The 17,688-nt window shown below is 38.0% G+C and overlaps 1 protein-coding gene across 1 annotated transcript in view; it reads left to right on the top strand.

Annotated features, from left to right (window-relative positions):
• The window catches only part of OXCT1 (3-oxoacid CoA-transferase 1), a 142,240-nt gene that overhangs the window by 33,136 nt on the left and 91,416 nt on the right, over positions 1–17,688 (top strand). The window lies entirely within an intron of this gene.

The following is a 17,688-nucleotide window of genomic DNA, read 5'->3' as shown; positions in this document are numbered from 1 at the left end:
CAGGAGTCACTGACTGACTCCTTTGGATGCCCAGGGTTTGGGAGTGGTGTTAACAATTACAGAGCCTTCCCAGAGTTAAGGCTCTAAAATAGGTGCTTTTACCAAAACCCTATCATTTTGGTTGTACATATTTGAACTCCAGTGGAAACTTCAAAATGATTCTTCAGTTGCGTCTTTGATATTAAACTTAGAAACAAATGTTCATGGAAGTTTGAGATAGCTTTCCCTTGGAAGGACTTTACAGAAGACCACTTTGGGATCTGGGAAAAGAGACTACATGTTCCTGGTGTTCTTTTATGATGGTGGCGGTATTTGTGGCATCTTTTGAGTTACCCATACAGTTGGTCAAGATGGTGTTTCATGGAGGCAGTTCAGTGGTATTTTTGAAACAATTAAACCTTTTAAAATCTTTTCCTCTCTTGGAAAGTAAAGTGCTTTACTTGTAGTGCTAGGGGATGTGGTATTTTCAACCTGAGTTTGATGGTTTCTTTTGCAATGATTTTAGTTTATTTTCTGCAATGAAATGGATAATGGGGTTTACCCTGTATGTGTAACCTGATTGTATTTATTGAATTATTGTAATAACCAGTCTGTGGCACATATCTGCAGCATTACTGAAGAAAGGTCTATTATATAGGTTCAAATAATCGATAGCTTATCACTGTATTGATTTTATGTACTTCTGTAAAACCAGAAGTGGACATTTCTTTTCTGGGTGTGAAGGGCATTATGCATTATCCTGGGTAAAGTTATATTAGAATTTTTTCCTATTATAATCTGTTTTTTTTTTTCAACCATTCTTATTTCTTACAAGAGAAAAAAAGAAAAAGATATTCTGGTGTCCAAGAGTCACTGAAGGTATTAGAAAAAAGAGACTCTCTTTTGTTATAAGGGGAGAAAAAATTCTTTAACTGAGCCTGCAAATATAATAAAGGCTACTGTTTTGGTCAGCGTTTTCGCTGCTGTGACTAAAGAACCTGACCAGCACAATTATAAAAGAAGCAGAGTTTATTTGAGGGCTCACAGTTTCAGAGGTCTTAGTTCATAGAAGGCCGGCTCCAGTCCTCAGGCTTGAGGTGAGGCAGAACATCATGGCAGAGTGTGTGGCAGAGGGAAGCAGCTCATATCATGGTGATCAAGAAGCAGAGAGAGAAACTCCACTCTCCACATACAAATATATATCCAAAGCCACGTCCCAATTCCCACTCCCTCTAACCACACTCTACCATTTCAGTTAATCACGTCACTGATTAGGCCAAGGCTATCTCCTCTAGACTTTCTTGCCTTGTCACATGTGAACTTTTGGGGGACATCTCACATCCAAATCATAACAGCTACCCTCCCCCTGTTTTCTGGAATAGAAATCTCTGATCTATCACAGCACTGTATCCTGGTGGGCCCAGACCCACATTAGGATCCTTTTTGATACAGCTACACCCAACTGACTGTGCTGTCCAATATGGTAGCCACTAGCCACCTGTGGCTTTTAAAATTTAAATTCATCAAAATTAAATACAATACAGAGTCTGTTACTCAGCCATAAGTAGTTCCAGACTCACTAAGCTGGGTGTGGCTAGTGATGACTTTGTTCATCAGCATAGATCTAGAACATTATCATCACTGCAGAAAGGTACATGGGTCAGAGCTAGATTTGAAGAATCAGTGTGAAATCCATATTTCTAGTTTAGGAACTTTTAGCAAAACCATTATTTGGGCAAAGGATTATTGTAAGCCTACCTTTTCTGCATGCTCATGGTAGAGGGGGAAATGTGCACTCAAAAGTGGAAGATAATTTGGATTTGGGGATGCCCTAGATTGTGTGTTTTCTGGTGTGAAAACTCTGTTTTGACTCTGTCTTCGGTACTGTTTGGAGTCTAGTGAGTACCTGGGCCTCTGCTCCCTTGTCTGTGCAGTGCTGTGTGCATTCCGTTGCCTGCACTGGCCTCCAGATGTTTATGATCCTTCTCTTGTAGGAATATTCTGCTCTATCTTATAGTGGTGCTAGTGGGATGGATGATTATGATCTGGTTTGAAGTATAGTATTTAAAAGGAATCTTGAGAGAACATAACCTCTGTATTCTTCTAGATGCTAAATGTTAATGATGATAGCTGCCATTAATCAAGAACTTACTGGGCTGGGGATGTGGCTCAAGTGGTAGCGCGTATGCCTAGCATGCATGAGGCACTGGGTTCGATTCTCAGCACCACATAAAAATAAAATAAAGATATCGTGTCCACCTAAAACTGAAAAATAAATAGTTTTTAAAAAAGAACTTATTGTGTATCAGTTACTACTGATTCTCTGTGTATATTATTATTTGCGTGACAGTCCTGTTTGAACCATAATTATCTTAATCTTAAACATGAGGACGTTAAAGTACAGAGAGGTTAAGTTGAATACCTGATGTCATACAGTAGGTGGAACCAGGGTAGAACTCATTTTCTATTATGTTATGAAATATTTCAAATCATTATAAATCAATAGGTTTTTCAATTTTTGAAAGATATTGGACTTCCAGGGGTGTAGTGCATTTCATTGTTAATAGAATTAAGCAGAAATTAGCAGATAGGGAGATTTTTGTTGTGGTTCAACCTACTCCTCTATCCCCAGCCTTTCTTGCCGGTTATCATGATTATAGTCTTTACCCCACTGGTACCACCTACCTTGGAGATGGCTTAGAGGAAATCATTATCCTGTGATCATAGCCCTATGGATTCATTTAGTCTCTCTCTTGAACTCTGTTTATTCTATTGAGTGGCCTCTTGCAACTTTTCTTGTATGCCCTAACCATGGTGGTTGAATGTCTATTCTAGTACTGTAGTATCTTAAATAGTGAAATAGTGGGAATGGTCACGGTGATGACTGTACCTTTTAGACAAAACTTTTTTTTTTTTTTTTTTTTTGCATTACTGGGAATTGAACTCAGGGCCTTCTGCATGTCAGGCAAACTCTTAACCACTAGCTACATCCCCTCTACCCCCAAAACTTTTATTATTTTTAATTTTATTTTGAGACAGAGTCTCACAATCTTCCTGCCTCAGCCTCCTGAGTCGCTGGTAACTGGTGCTGTCGGCATGCACCACTACATTTGGCCAGAAGACCTTTTTTTTTTTTTTTTTCCCAGAGAACACTTTGCTCCTCTCCTTTCTGTTACAGATGAGGAAATGGATATGGAGGACTTTTTATAGCTGCATCTGGTTTACAGCCTGTCTCTGGAAGCTCCATACGGCTGCATCTTTTCAGTGTTTTTCCCTGTTTACTTGAGTTCTAATTTGAGTTTTGAGGAAGATAGAACTATAAATATCTAAAATATAAATGATGACTCCCTTAAATATCTTATAATTCTTTGGGACTTAGAAGCAGCCATGGCAAAGGAACATACAATACAACTCTTGCTTTTTAATTTTTTTTCTCATTTATTTTCTAATTATATAGTAATTAATATCCGTGTGTTTTATGACAAGAAATAAGCCAATATGTTTATCTTGAATGAAAAAGAAAATTAAATCTGCTTTCCATAGCAATTGTTTCTAGTTTCTATAAGTGGGGGAACATTACTTCCTTTTGGAAATGTTGTCTCTTTCTGATGTGTTCTAAGCAAACATACGTTGGGTAAAAAAAAAAAAAAAAAAAAAAAAAAAAAAAGGTCATTACCGATGATGTCTGTGTTTAGCAAAATAAATGTGAATATTACACTAGTCTTTCTCAAGGCCTGCAGCAGATTACATGCTTTTTCAAAGTTGTGATGTAGTCCTCTTACGGAACTGGGTGGTTACTTGGGAAAAATAGTGGGTGCACATATTGACACTCATGCCAGAAAGAGGTTTCTCTTTTTAGCCCAGACTGTATTATTTCTGGACCTCCCTCTCTTTGAGTGGGCGAAGTCTTCCCTAATAAACTTCATGAGTTTAAGAGCAAAACCAGCCAAGAATGGCTCCTGGGTGTTGTATTACATATGCATAATGAGAACAGCAAGGACTGCTGTGAAGGAACTCATTTGGCTCTTTCTCAGAAGGAGACTTGTTAACCTGTCAACTCCCTGCGAGCCCCTCCTCCAGTCTCCTCTGTGTATAGCCCACCATCCCACCATCCTGGATTTCTCTGGCAAATGGCTTGTTTCTGTGTTTTTTTAAAAAAAAATTTAATTTTTTATTTTTTAGGAGATTATAATAGAAAACCTAGGAGGAGGGCCAGGAGTGCTTCACTCAGGAGAGTGTTTGTTGATGCTTTGCCTCCTGGAAGCAGCCTGGCATGCACGTGCTGTCAGAAAGGGTCCTCTGACTCAGCCACTGAAGGCTGCCTGCGACTGAAATAACCTCGCTGGTTTGGCTTTCTTTGTGCCATCAGGCTTGTGCCATGGCTGGTGTCATGAGACAGCAAAGGCTTACACAAAATCCCTTCACCTATTTTAGTTACTTTTAGCATTTAGTTAAAAGGGGTATATATAGGGCTATATTAATATATAGTACTTATATTATGGAATATCGACCTTAATGCCTACTTGTTTACATTCCATGATGTTTGATGCACACAGATCTTGTAGACATGTAGCCTGTGTGGTTTATGACGCATAATAAGTCGAACATCTACAAACCCACCTAATTTATGTAAGAATTAGAGTCTATATCGTCTCCAGAGATAATTACCATCAGGAATATTATATTTGTCAGTTTCTTGTTTGTTTTTTTTTTAAGCTAATTCTGGGTCATAAAGTATGGGCACATGGAGAATTATTTTGCAAAATGATATCCTAAGAGTTTTTGATAAATTTCTAAGAGCCAAGCATAGAAGTATGTTCTGTACCAGAGCCTGCCTGGCGCATTCTATCTCTAGTTAGGAGATTAATTTGAGGAAGAGATTAGGGGACATTTGCCATTCCACCAGGCGGGCGCGTTGTTTCTTTTGATTAGCAAGCGAGGAAGGGTGAAAAGTGCAGTGTAAATGATATTACAAAGTTTGGTTTTATGTGTTTGCTTTGGAGGTTTATGTAACTGTAAAGAGTAGAATGTCATGAACCCTCCTGAACCCAACACCCCGCTCCTGTGACAGTAACCTGTGGTCACTCCTGCCTCATCTGCATCCTCATCTCATCATCTTCTCTCTGAACTCTTATTATCTTGAAACAAGAACCAGATCAGTGTACAGTGCACTGATAGTTGGAAATTGTGTCATGCCAGGCATTTTTCTAGGACGTGGAGATACAACATGAACAAAGCTGAGAAAAATCCCTGCCTTCATGGAGCTTTCACTCTGATGGTCCAGATAGACAAAAGGTAGAATAAATAAGCAAAATACGTAACATTTTTCATTTGGTTAAATGGTAAGGAAAAAGAAAAGAGCACATGGGAAGGAACACAAAAGGTCAGGGAAGGAAGGTTAACATTTAGACAGGGAGGTCAATAAAAAGCTTGGGTGAGGTGCCTTTTCAGGAAAGAATTTAAGCTAGTAAGGAAGCTAGATTTTTAGCCACCTGGGGGAGTATGGAATGGGGGTGCAGAAGGACTAGCAGGCACAGAGACTTGAGCATTCCAAAGGGGAACATTCCTAGTGGGTGTGCAGAGTAGCATGATATGTTCTGTTTTCTTTAAGACAAAGGGACATGCTCCAGAATCCTACAGTAGGAGAGTTGATTTGCTTGAGAGTAATGCTAGTCTCTCCTTCAAGGTTATGTGAAATGTGATCTTTATTCTTAATGCATTTTACAATAGTTTCCAAGAAATGGTTAGTTCTTGGCATGGTTTGAATGTGGTTTGTTCCCCCAGAGATTCATGCGCTGAAAGTTTGGCTCCCAGTGTGGTGGGATCTTTAAAAATTGGGGTCTAATGGAAGGTGGTTAGGTAATGGGGTCAATGCTCTTGGAAGGGATTAATGCTGGTCTCTCAGAGTGGGTTCTTAGAGTGAGTTGTTGTGATACATGGTCACTTCACCCATGTGGCCTCTTGTGCATGACTGTTTCCCTTCCTGCTTTTCTACCGTGGTGTGACGCAGCCACGGGGCTCTTACCAGAGGCAGAACAGACGGGGCTCCGGGGCTCTAAAACTATAAGCTAAATAAACGTCTTAAGGTACCCACCTTCAAGTATTTTGTTTTTCCAATAGTAAACAGACTAATGCTTAAATCTGATGTCAAAACTGAGGTGAGCAGAGAAATGTGATTTTTGAGCTTTTGATTAGAGCTTCCTGACTTTTGGTCTCTCTTTGGAGAACTTTCATTGATAACGCCTCATGCACTGTCTTGGCAGAAGTGATCAAATTGACTTAGTGAGGCCCAAAGCATCTTAGCAAGACCCTGTCTCTAAATAAAAAAAAAATTGTGGTTTTTTTTTTTTTTTTCTTTAAAGGGCTGGGGATGTGGCTCAGCAGTTAAGTGCCCCCCCCAAAAAAAAGAAAAAACAATCAAATTGGTTTCACTTTACAATGCAATAGAATATGGGAACACACGGTGGATTTTAACCAGGGGACTTAATCACTTCATTGGATCCTGTGAATATTTAATCTCCACCAAGCAGGCCAATTAATGTATCAGTATTTGCAGGCCAATTAATGTATCAGTATTTTAGAGATTTGGCTATCTCGATTCCTGCTTTAGAGAAAATGAAAATGCCTAAGGGATAAACAATTCCTTTCCACTTAAATTTCTTTTATTCTTAATCTTTAGATTGCTAATGCCTTGATTTACAATTTCAAAAACATCGAAATTCAAATTGTTTTCAAGAGACAGTAAAAAGGAAAAATAATGGTATAACTCAGGAAAAAAAATAATAAGGCTTCCATTCACCTAAGCCAATTACTTCTAACCATGCTGAGAAACTTCATTAGACCTAGTTTCAAACAATTACCTCTTACATAGGCAACGACTGCGCACGCCTGTGTGGAATTCATTCACACACATATATGTCTGATTGACATGTAGAGACACGATCTTTATGAAAACTTGACTGAAGTGTCAAATTTGACATTCACTGTGTGAAACTTAATAGGTTAAATGCCCTTCACTGTACTTTAGTATTAAACTGGCAAACCTTTCTACCTCAGTTAATTGGCTAAAGGCCAGAAAGAAATAGTTTATGCCAGTCCTCTTGAGTTCACCAACACAGTCCACTTGTGTCAAACAGTCAACACAAGTTCTTACACAGAAAAGAAAAGGAAAAAGAAGAAGAAGAGAATGAGCTGTCCATTATAACATAAAAAGAAGGAATGCATCTTCCACTCTTGCCATGGACCTTGAGGTCCCTCAATCCTAAGGCAGAATACTGTCGCCTTTCCCAGGGTTAACTTCTGGGATAGATACGGTGAGTTATTGATATCTTTCTTATGGATTGCTTTTTAGACCTGTTAAATGATATGATGTCTTTAATTTACATTTATTTTCTTGACAGTTTTCAGTTATAAGGTTTTATGCATGCATTAGGGTTTCATTTTTTGTATTGATTACGAAACCACTTCAAAAGGGATCTCTGTAAATTCTATGCTGCAGATTTAGCCAGGTATAGAATGCCTTGATAGAAAACATGCTAATTTTCTAACAACTGATTGGTTCTACTTGTTTCAAAATATTGAAAGACCATTCATTCCCTTGAATTTTCATTAAATGTGAGATTGGTTTGAAAAATATTTGGATGCTAATGAAGATATATTTGATGATGACATTGTAGTTTAGCAACTTGGTAAAACAACCTTCTCAATAACAGAATTAGTATCATGCTAATAAATGGAAAAATATGGACTTGGTGAATATGGACGGTTGTGTACTTAACTGCATTTTTATTTTTTGGTGTACTCTTGTAGATTACTAAAATAATTCTTAGCCTAATGACCATTTATATCCAGAAGAAGAGCAGAATAGAAATACAGTTCATTGATGATAAAAATACATTAAACAAAGTGCTAATCTTGACATTTTATTTCTTGTTGCTTGGTAACAATGCAGCAACTTCATGAGAGAGTCCCATTATCTCAGGTACAATGGACTTCATTGCATTGTGGGGTAGAAACACCAATTACAGCAAGTCATTTGTATGCCATTATCCTCACAAAATTTTGGTGCTATTTCTTATTGTTAGTGCAGGGATCCTGAAAGAAAAAGTCATTTTTAATAATATATCCTTCTTTTTTTTGACAGATTGGCGAATTTTAAAAAGCTATTTTTGGCTTTTTGACTTTCCATCTATTTATAATTTCTTAAGCTTCACAAGTTTGTATTTTAGCAACCTACACTACATAAATCTAGCTTTTAAATATCATTATAAATATGTACATTAAAAGTGATGCTACGTTAGTTCTTGCTGAGCATCTTTTATGCTTGACCATGTAGAAAAGGAGAAAAAATATTGAGGCATAATTTTTGGCCTTATGAAAAATAGGGAATAGTCCTTTTCTTTTTTAAAAAAATTTTTTTGTAGTTGTAGATGAACAGCATGCCTTTACTTTACTTGTTTATTTTTATGTGGTGCTGAGGATCGAACCCAGTGCCTCATGCATGCTAGGCAAGTGCTCTACCACTGAGCTACAGCCCCAGCCCTTCCTTTTCTTTCTCTATTATGTAGTGTTCCTAATTTTATTGGAGTGTGACGGTTTTAAGTGAAAGGCTAACTCATGTTGTATTAACTATTTTTTTCTATTATTAGTTCGTAATTGTCATTATTTACAATAAAGGTTGCATAATTTGTGGCCTTTGTACTACCTAAGAGCTCAAAATGTTTTTATGTTTTTAAAAGTTGTTAAAAAAATAAAAAGGAAAGTGTGTGACTGTGTATAGCTGGCGAAGCCTAAAATATTAACCAGCCCTTTACAGAAAAAAAAAAATTTTCAGACTCTTTATGGCATAATTTCCATTTCTGTAGTCTGAATTTATTAAATGTAACTTAGCATTATGTTTTAAAAACCAGTGAACTTAAGCAAAGTCGAAATAATTGTAACTAGTTTGAAGGGAATTATGAAATATATAAGTCAATATAGGTTGACTATAGAATCGATGCCGTATTAAAACGGACAGTATGAGATTGTGTAGATTAGTGAGATGGTCATGTGATTTTGTAGGCTTGCTTTTTGGGCAACTGAGCTGAGGAAGGTTACATACAGCAACTGGTTTATCTAGCTCTGGTTGCTACCGTTTCTTTAAAATTTCAGTGTCTCTGTCAGTAAATCTGACTCAAATAGGGTTTAATTACTTATTGGTAGAATAATTTTATCAGAAAATCTTGCCTTTTACCCCCATCTAACTTACCCAGTGCTTGAAGGCCAGCTTCTTGTATACATAGGTGGATGTCAGTAGCCTGGGATGATAGGTTGGGGACTTCTCCAGTCTGACCAGAGTCCAGCTTGTGGTTGCAGCTCTTGTTGGCTGGTAGATTTCCAGGAGCTGTGGAAACAATCCAGGGTTGGAGTCATCCTGTGTCCCTGGGGTTTGGAAGGGCCCCTCACAGAGGTTTTTTTTTTGTGTGTGTGTGTGTACCAGGGATTGAACTCAGGGGTACTCTATCACTGAGCTACATCCCAGCTCTATTTTGTATTTTATTTCGAGACAGGGTCTCACTGAGTTGCCTAGCACCTTGATTTTGCTGAGGCTGACTTTGAACTCATGATCCTCCTGCCTCAGCCTCCCAAGTCACTGGGAACATACGGCTGTTTTTTATTTAAACGCTCTGTACCCCTGCATTCTGGAGAGAAGGGTGGTGGTAAGATTTTGAGGATGCTAAGACTCATTTTCTCAACTTCCCAGACTGTGGTGTTTTGCTGCCTGTTATCTTTTTAGTTAGAAACATCTAGGTAAGATTTATCTGGTTATTTCCTTTTTTTTTTTTTTTGGTTGAGATAAAGGCCTATAAATAAAGCCCTTTAAAGAAAGTTACCTAGGGTACCTATGTGCTGTCTTGCCTCAAACCCATCCTCTTCAATACTCTCCTCTTGGTCCAGTTGGAGAGTATTCTGTCGACAGAAGGCAGGTATTTTAGCTAGATTCATGTAGCTCCTCTTTCTTGTAAACAAAGGCTCAGAGAACTCCATACTTGAGTGCCATTTATGTAGTAGCTTGCATTCAATTTTACTTTGTTTGCACAGTGCTTTATGCTTTTCAAAGTACTTTCACATAGAGTATCTCATCTCATTTGCTCCTCTAATTACCAGGGGAAATTGGAGAAGATGTAGTTTTATTGTGGTCACACACATGAGAAAACTGAGACTCGCTGTTTCGTGGAATAGATCGCTAGGACTTTGAATGGTTCCATGAAGAGTCACCTGGGAAACTTGGTTAAGTCTCCATCCTCTCTCTGTCACTTTGTAGCTGCCATACCAATATGGAGGCCTTATTTCTGGGTGTCAAGACTTAGATAAGAATTATCAAACTCTGTAAGTGGGTAGGTATATGGGCTTTAATAGATGCTTGGATTTTATACTAAGTGCAGATGGATGGGTTGTGATTTTAGCTTGTGTATTTTGTGTAGAATGGGTTTTACAAAGGTGAGAAGGCAGGTAGGGAAACAGAGAGGAGTCTGTTGTAGTGATCCAGGTGGGAAGTGGATGGAGGCTTGGGCTTGAGTGGTGGAGAGGCGATGAAGGAGACACCATGTTTTAGAGGAGGATCTACCTGACTTCTTGATGTCTTGGCTGTGGAGTCCTGGGACAGAGGAATGGCAGAAATGGAAAGGACTCCTACACTCAGCCTGAGCAATGGTGTTTCACTTACTGAGATGGGGAAACCTGAGAGGAACAGATTTCATGGGAGGCGGGGAAAGGATTAAGGGCTCTGCTGGGATGGATTGGCTTGTTAGCCTTTCACGTGTGATGTTGCAGGTGTGGATGGACGTGTGTATGTGGTGCACAGCGGAGAGGTCTAAATCATTGGGAATAATCCACATTGTATTGATGAGTTAGATTGATGGAATAGAAAAGGCCAATTAGGGAGAGTAGTCCTGGGACCAGTCCCTCAGCTGTCTCATCCTTTTCTTTTCAATCCCTTCCTTCCTTACTTTTTTGTTGTTTTAAGTTTTATAAACAAATTCTGAAATTAAGAATCACGTTTGTGCCTCTCACAAGGTTTGTGACTCTGGGCAAATAACTCTAGTACTCTGGCTTTAGAGCACCTCCCGTCTTCTTGCCTATTTTATCAGTCTTGTTTTGAGCCTTAGGAGGATAGGGCATTGAAAGTAGTTTTGAAACTTTAAAGTGCTATATTCTCACCCGATCCCTCCTGCTGCTGCAGTTAGTAAGCCTCAGGTGACAGTTGCGTTTCTCACTGACCTTCCACTGACTGGGTGATGATGACTGTTGCAATGAAGTGAAAATTCCAGGGAAATGAAAATTCCACAGTGCCCCTGATTTCTAAAGTCTTAGGGCATTATCAGAAACCAAAAAATTAAGTTTTTTTTCCCCCTGTTAAAGTGTGTTTCTACTGAGTATACATCTTGATTTCTTTTGAATGAAAGTAACACCGGTTATTCTTTGGGTAGTAGGAGAAACACATGAATAGGGTGGCCTCAGATATTCAATGATGATTTAAGTTCAACCGTGGAACACCACCACCCCAACACATTAGAGGAACAAATGGTTCAAAAGAAATTGTTTTCTCTATTTCCTTAGGATGTTGCGTTCTGTTACTCATAAATCAGTTAGATATAAGGAAGCAGGTGTGTTTTGCTGCTTCCTTCTGAAAGGAGGCTTTGCCTTCTTGAATTTTCTTAGAATCATGAAAAAGTATCTTTGTTTTAGATGAAATAGTTAAACAGTAGGTTGATTTGGGGCAAAGATATGAAAGACCAGAAACGAGAATGATTACCTGTTGAAATGTAATCATTCTCGTTTCTGGTCTTTCATATCTTTCCCCTAAATTGACCAACTGGTCTGCTCGGTGGTTCATGCCACGAAGAAACTGAAACCACTCATTTCCCAGAGTATAGGTCTCCTCCCTTATTAAGCATTTGATGTTTAAGGATAATATAAAGAGTTTCTGTCACTTAGTAACTTAAGTCCACATTCAGGTACTTGGAAGAGAATTCTGGATCCAAATCCCATGCAAGAGAAGGGAAACAGGAATTGAAGAACCCTATTACTTTTTTCTCTGTACTTTCTGTGAACAGAAGCTGGGTCATTCATTTAAGAATCTATTTTAGTTTCCTTAGTAATTGGGGGAAAGGCATATGAGTTTTGCCTTGTATTATGAAAAAGCTCTGTTCAGTTTAGAATTTCATTTTAGATTTTGGAAAAGCTTTGCAGGCACAGAGAAAACTCAGGAAAGAAATATTCATCTTTACCAAACTCAGATGAATATAGGTTGACTACAAAAGACTACAGGATTAAAGCTGTTAAGAGTTTGAAAGTTTTGCTATAATCTAAATTTCTGCCATTTTGAAGAATTTAAGGAGCTCATTCATTTTGAGAATTGGCTTCTTAGAGAAGTGGAATTTGACACTGAGAAATAAAGGAGGTATTAAATAGAACTTTAAAGGCAGTTCTATAACTCAGCTTCTGCTATAAAAAAGGAGTATTATCAAATAAAATGTTTACTTTTTCTATTAATTTTAATTCATTTATCAAATATTTATTTATTGATAATATATACCAAGCTTTGTTCTAGACTGAATCAATAATAATTCAAAATGCTCTGCTCTTACAGGATTTATTTTCTGTTTGAGAAGCTCAGATAATAAATGAAAGTAGAGTCAAATGCAGAGTATTTTACTAAAACATTATATTTGCTTTGGAAATAAACAAATCACATGAGGAAAAACAAAAAGGAGTATCATAGGGTTGGAAGTTGTGGCTCAGCAGTAGAGCACTCACCTAGCAGGTGTGAGGCCCTGGGTTTGATCCTCAGCACCACATATAAATAAATAAATAAAATAAAGGTATTGTGTCCAACTACAACTAAAAAAAAAAAGGGTGGGAGGGAAAGGGAGGGGGCAGGGGGTTAGAAATGATGGTGGAATGTGAGGGACATTATTATCCAAAGTACAGATAGGAAGACACGAATTGGTGTGAACATACTTTGTATACAACCAGAGATATGAAAAATCGTGCCTGTCTATGTGTAATAAGAATCGTAATGCATTCCCCTGTCATATATAAATTAAAAAATCAATTTAAAAAAGGAGTATTTTAGCTGCAGTTTTATTTCTATGTAGGGTTTTTTTTCCCCCTCTTTCTCTTGGTGCTTCTGGCATCTAAATATATTTTACCCACAAAGTTTTTTTCATTCACTTTTATTCTTTGGTGGATCATTTTTTTTTAAACATACAAGGCAACATTTTATGTCTAAATTGGTGAGCACTATAAGGAGATAAGAAAATGGAATGGAAAACTTTCTTTATGAGATTAGCTCCCAGGAAATAGGAGGGTCAGTAAAGTGGGCCAAGTAGACTCTGTACAGCTGAGGGTTGCCCTGCGAGGAGTGTGGCAAGCTCTAAAACTGAAATATTTTCCACAGTGGTAATAGAGGGGAAGGAGTTATAGCCTAATAATAATGAAACCAACAACAGCAAAAATAGCAACAACTGCTATTTATACCATGTACTTATGTCCTAAGCACTTGAAGTCATTGTTATAATAACTCGGTGAGGTAGGTTTATTATCCTTATTTCACAGAGGTAAAGGGGGATAAAGAAAAGCTTTAAGGCAATAAAGCCAATAAGGGGAAGAGCCTAGATTTAAACACTTTTTTTTTCCTTCCAAAGCTTATATTCTTAAGCAGAAGCAAAGGATGGTTGGTATATTTTAAGGTATAGTTTATTTCATACTTCATAGTGTGAACACTTTTATATAATTTACTGCTTCCTGACTGGCAAAGTCAGAGAGCTTTACTTAATTGAGTTTTTTCAGTTAACAAAGTGTAGCCCTAGGACAATGTTAATACTTCCATAAACACAAAATTAAAGACCATTTAGTAATGTTAGCACTTATTTATTTATTTCATAATTGGTACAAAGGACTAAACCCAGGGGCGCCTGACCACTGAGCCACATCCCAGCCCTATTTTGTATTTTATTTAGAGACAGGGTCTCACTGAGTTGCTTAGTGCCTCGCTTTTGCTGAGGCTGGCTTTGAACTCAACATCCTCCTGCCTCAGCCTTCCGAGCTGCTGGGATTATAGACATGCGCTCCTGCGCCCACCTAATGTTTATAAAAGCTTATAAAAAGCTTTTATAGCTTATAAAATAGGACAATTCCTAAAAGCTATCAAATGAGAGCCTTCCCACTTTTGAAGTTAGAATACATCCCACCGACCCCATCTCAAAGTGAAGTAGATGGTATTCAGACAATAGTTTGAATCCAAGATAGAAGTTTTAGTTTTAAATTTAATAGGAATTTAAATGTAATAGTATAATAACTATTGGTAATGCTTACTATTTGAAAAAATAGGCATTTCTATTTCTCTTTCAATATGCAAGGGTCTTAGAAGTCACCACGGCCATCCTCACAATGAGAAAAAATTTTGAATGAACTTCAAATCAACAACTGTCCTTATATCCTTTAGAACATTTGCCTTGTATTTGCAAAGCCCTGGGTACAACCCCCAGTTTCCCCCAACAAAAGAAAAGAAAACTGATGTTCAGGGCAAGCCACTGCCTGCCACTCTCCACTTCCCCCACCCCCAAACTGAAGACTGGCTAATGAGGCCTCACGATTTACTACAGCAGAAGGTCCCTGGGAACAGGATGGGGTGGGGGGGACGGACCTAGACTGACATGGCTGAACTTTTGTTGGCTTGCATGGAGAAGTTTGGAGGGATCCTGCCTATTTATGACTTTCACTGCTAGGGTCCCCACCAGATTTTCACAGTGAAAGTTGGAGAAATACCTCCTTGTGCTTCTGTCAGGGAGACGGGGAAATTAACCTTTTTGAATATGCCCAGAACATTCTGTTCATAATAGGAACTGCTCTCAAGTGAAATGAATGGTTACAGTTTCATGAGGAATGTGAAGGAGAATTGGGAATACTTTGCTTTCAAGTATTTGGGCTACCTATTAATCAGAGTAGTGTTATTTTAAAAAGAGCTTAGTTGTAAATGTAGAGATTAGAATAGTTGCGCATTCAAGTGGAACCATTAGAAAAAGGTAAAAAGAAACATAGTCACGATGTGCTAAGAGAAGGAAGAGAAAATGACATCTCATTAAAAGGTTAATTGAAACTAGAAAAGACATAAAAAATAGAAGGTAAAGATAAAAAGAATCAAAGTGCAGGCTAATGAAGAGAAAAATAGTATCCAATATGGTAGATATTATCTCACTATATATCAGTAATTATTTTAATGTTAATGGTCTAAATACCCGTTAACATTAAAAGATAGGGACTCCCAAAATAGATGAAACCAGCTATGTGGTTTGTTTTTATCCACTGGTTAAAGTAATTTTCTAATTTAGCTCCTCCTTAAAGTAGTTTAGCTGCTGTTTTATTCATAGATGGTTTTTTATTTGTTCTTTTTAGTTATACATGACAGTAGAATGTATTTTGACACATCATGTATACATGGAGAAGAACTTCCCATTCCTGTGGTTGTACACGATGTGGAGTTACACTGGTCATATTCATATGTGAACATAGGAAAGTTATATCCGATTCATTCTACTCTTTCCCATTCCCATCCTCCCTCTCTTTCCCCCATATGCCCCTGTCCAATCTGGTGAACCTCTACCCCCCACCTACCACCCCTGTAAGTCAGAATCCGCATATCAGAGAGAACATTTGGCCTTTTGGGGGATTGGCTTATTTCACTTAGTGTGCTAATCTACAGTTGCATTCATTTACCTGTTCAATCCTCCTGCCTCAGTTTCCTAAATTGCTGGGATTACAGGTATGCAGCTGCAAATGCCATAATTTCATTCTTCTTTCTGGATGACTAATATTCCATTGTATATAGGTACCACATTTTCTTTATCATTCATCTGTTGAAGGGCACCTGGGTTGGTTCCATAGCTTAGCTATTGTGAATTGAGTTGCTATGAACATTGATGTGACTGCGTCACTATAATATGCTGATTTTAAGTCCTTTGGGTATATGTTGAGGAGTGGGATAACTGGGTCAAATGGTGGTTCCATTCTAGATTTTCTGAGGAATATCCATACTGCTTTCCAGAGTGGTTGCACCAATTTGGTGTTCCACCAGCAATGCATCTACAGGTTTTGTTTTTTTTTTTTTTTCTCTTCAGTGCTTTTGGTATCTAAATGTATTTGTATCCCACAGATTTTTTTCTTTTGTTTATGTTCTTTGTTGGTTCATAATTACATACATATACACAAATATCTATATATCTCTATATATGGTACTATATATATAGCGATCTCTATATATAGGGATTGAACCCTGGGAAATTTTACCACTGAGCTTAATCCCCAGCTCTTTTATTTATTTATTATTTTAATTTATTTATTTATTTATTTATTTTTCTGGTGTTAGGGATTGAACCAGGGTCTTGTACATTGAAAAGCAATCACTCTACCAACTGAGCTATATCCCCAACCCCTTATTTATTTATTTATTTTGAGACAGATTCTCACTGAGTTGCTTAGGGCCTCACTAAGTTTCTGAGGCTGGCTTTGAACCTGCAATCCTCTTGCCTCAGTTTCCTAAGTTGCTGGGATTACAGGCATGCACCAGCATGTCCACATCCCCAGTGCTTTTTTATATTTTATTTAAAGATAGGGTCCTACCAACTTGCTTAGGACTTTCCTAAGTTGCTGAGGCTGGCTTTGAACTTGTGGTCTTTCTGCCTCAGCCTCCTGAGCTGCTAGGATTATAGGCATGTGCCACTGTGCCTGGCTTGATATGGTTAGTTTTTTGAGTTCAAGACTATTGTAGTTAAAGTTGGTTTCTCAGTACATAGTAAATAGATGTAAATAGATGTCAAATGTCAATATAGCATCTAACAAATGCCAGCAAATATTCTTAACTGAATGAATAATGAAAACACACACACACACACACACACACACACACTTGAGTGCCTGCCTGTAGAGTCTTCATTATCTTGAGCCCTTCTCACAGTCCCTGGAGACGAGTCACTCTTACTGCTCTTTTCTTTCAAGGTGCTGGGGGTGGAACCCAGGGCCTGGAGCATGCCAGACAAGTGCTCTGCCACTGGCGATATGTCTAGCCCAGCTTACATCTCCACATGCGGAATTATGTGCAGATAAGACAACACTTTACCCAAATGTGGGAAATGACACATTCTAGAATAGAAGTCTGTTCCAGCTGCTCATCGAGTTAAGTTTGTAGCTTACCAAAACTGTAGCCCCCCTCAGAGTTGCATGGGAATATAATAAAAATCATGACTGTTATGACCACAAATGGTAAGAATTTTCCACATGAGACACAGTGACCTTTCTCAGACCATCTCACAATCACAATCTAATTGATAAGACAGGACTAACTTGAAAATGACTTCTTTGATTAAATTTACCAACTTATTTTAATAATTAATGATGTCCATCTTGTTCTACCATCTTTCCTGCCCCTAGGGACCCTCCCAACCCCCCCCCCCCTTGCAATGACTTCTTGAAAGAATAAAAATGTTTGCCTCTTTATGAATCAATACCTGGTACTGATTATTAGATATTTGCATACTATGGTTTAGATGAGGGACTCTCCAAAAGCTCGTGTGTGAGACAATACAAGAAAGTTTAGTGGTGAAGCGTTTGAGGTATGAGAGTCTTAACCTAAGCAGTGTACCAATCCACAGCTATCGATTAACTGGATGG

Source organism: Spermophilus citellus (assembly GCF_964194105.1).
Source record: "Spermophilus citellus genome assembly, chromosome: 1".
Classification (NCBI taxonomy): domain Eukaryota; kingdom Metazoa; phylum Chordata; class Mammalia; order Rodentia; family Sciuridae; genus Spermophilus; species Spermophilus citellus.
Note: the sequence above shows the minus strand (reverse complement) of the source record. Positions and strands in the feature narration are given on the sequence as shown.